The 2261-nt window shown below is 47.3% G+C and overlaps 1 long non-coding RNA gene across 1 annotated transcript; it reads left to right on the top strand.

The window, feature by feature from the left end:
* On the top strand, positions 1-2161 carry LOC106819204. Its single transcript, XR_001395375.1, has 3 exons — positions 1-34; positions 835-991; positions 2079-2161. It is a non-coding gene; the product is annotated as an uncharacterized LOC106819204 (long non-coding RNA).
* Positions 2162-2261: the final 100 nt, after the last annotated feature.

The raw sequence follows: 2261 nt of genomic DNA, 5'->3' as shown, positions 1-2261 counted from the left end.
CTGCTCGACGACCTGACGACCGCCTCGAACACTGGTGAGTCATCGACCGCAGAGGGGTCAGGGGTCAGCAGGGGGGGGGGGGGGGGTCAGCAGGGGCATAGGCTGCAGGACGACCTGATGACCCGCCTCAAACACTGGTGAGTCATCGACCGCGAGCGCGCGGGGGTCAGGGGTCAGCAGGGGATGACCGTTGATCAGTGGGGGGTGAGAGCGGGCCATAAGGGCCCATTGGCAGAAACAAAAATAATCTTAACAGGTATCGCAACAACAAATTTTCTATTGTAGATCGGACCTCTATGCAATGTGTATAACTTTGTTTTTGTCGACGGTGTGTGCGAAAATGTTGAGAAAGTTTCGTTTGTAACAACTGGCCTCCAGGCCTATTGTTCCACATAGTCACGAGTATGTTTTGTGTGTGTGTGTGCGTGTGTGTGTGCGTGCGTGCACGCGTGCGTGCGTGCGTGCGCAGGCACATCACCAGGCGGAGGCCCGGAAGCTCTGGCTTCAACATTATTTTTTTTAATTGTGAAATTAAACAGTTGCAATGTACTTTTTACTGTGTTTCAAATGTTAAAATTTCATTTTAAATCTCGCCAGCGTACACCATTTGTCATGTAGCATTTCAAAAATGTTCGGGGAGGCCCCCCAGACCCCCACCAGGGAGAGGGGGAAACCCCTTCACACACCCCCTTTACGGTGCTTCGCGACTTCGTGACTGGGCTTCAGCATTTGTCAATCCCTGGCGACGGCCCTGGTGCGGGTATGCATGCCTGCGTGTATATTGAGGTTCCTCACCTCCTTCCCTCCTCTCTCTCCCCGCGCGTGCGTGCACAGGGAGGAGAACCCGCGGCTGGCGGACATCTTTGTGCGCTTCGGACCGTTCCTGAAGCTCTACACCTCCTACATCAAGGACTTCCAGCAGATGTGTGAGACACTGGACGAGGCGCGCAAGAAGTACCCGGCCTTCAACGCAGTCGTCACCGAGTTTGAGGTACTAAACACTATACTATGCTAATATACGATATCCTATATATATATATATGATGCTATATAATCTTATGTATAACCTCAGTGCACGAGATTAGCGCTATTTTGCCGGAGGCCGCCGGTTCAATCCCTCTAACCGCCGGTTCAAGCACGAATAAATACGAAATCTATTTACTACGAAAGTCTTAATGTTTCTCCACTCTCTTTCGCCTATTATTGCCGACAATTTCCTGTAAATGTAATTTCCTGTAAATGTAATTTCCTATAAATATAGAGACATCTACATTTGTGTCAGTGTGTGGCAGCGTGTGGCAGCGTGCGTGCGGTGGACATGTGTGTTGCAGAGGAGCATGTGCACGGCATTTACAGGAAATTGTCGGCAATAATAGGCGAAAGACAGTAGAGAAACATTAAGACTTTGGTAGTAAATAGATTTCGTATTTATTTCGCATTATATTTTATTGAAACTCTCCAAGTGCCTATGGGTTCAACCCCCCATATTATCAGTCCACTTGGCCTATTCAAAATTTTGCCTATCTTGCAAATATATCAACATTATTTACCAATTTTCTTACTAGTTTTTACTTCACTAAAACTCTACTCCAACTCTTAATACAAACTGTGCAAATAAATACTATGAGTATGCCTAATAAACACAAAGCTAATACTTATATTAATACTGGAATAAATTGATCAAAATTAAGGGCCTGTTCAATTTGTCTACGGGCCTGTTTAAAATTTTGCGTGGGCCTGTTCACATTTTGGCTATTTTCATGCCCTGTAACCTGGTAATATACTCTCTTACAAGGTTGCAGACGGGGCCACTATACTTATAGAGAGAATCGTTAGAGTTAATTACTAGAGGTGAACAGTACAGGTCTTTTTTATATAAATACCCCACCTCAGATGCGGTAGCCAACGGGGTCAAAGTTGTGGGAAATCAATTCATTTACCCGTAACTTACCCACTGCTTTAACTGTGTTGCTATCAGTCGCTAGCGGTGGCTGTGGGGGTTGTAGACTGGCGCGGTTATACTTATAGACTGGCGCACGTCGTTATAGTAATCTCTGCTCTCTTGCTGCTGTGTACAGGCGCGGGAACGCTGCGCGCATCTGGCGGTGAAACACTACATGCTCAAGCCGATCCAACGCCTGCCCCAGTACCGCCTCCTGCTCGAAGGTAAGCCCCCGACCTCATGCAAGGTCACGCGAGGTCACGTGGGCATACAGGGTTACTCGGTGAAAATTGTGGAGAGGTTGTAAAGCCAACAAAAG

This window comes from Priapulus caudatus, unplaced genomic scaffold (genome assembly GCF_000485595.1).
Source record: "Priapulus caudatus unplaced genomic scaffold, Priapulus_caudatus-5.0.1 Scaffold2975, whole genome shotgun sequence".
NCBI classification, from domain to species: Eukaryota; Metazoa; Priapulida; class Priapulimorpha; order Priapulimorphida; family Priapulidae; genus Priapulus; species Priapulus caudatus.
This window is presented reverse-complemented; position numbering and strand designations above follow the sequence as displayed.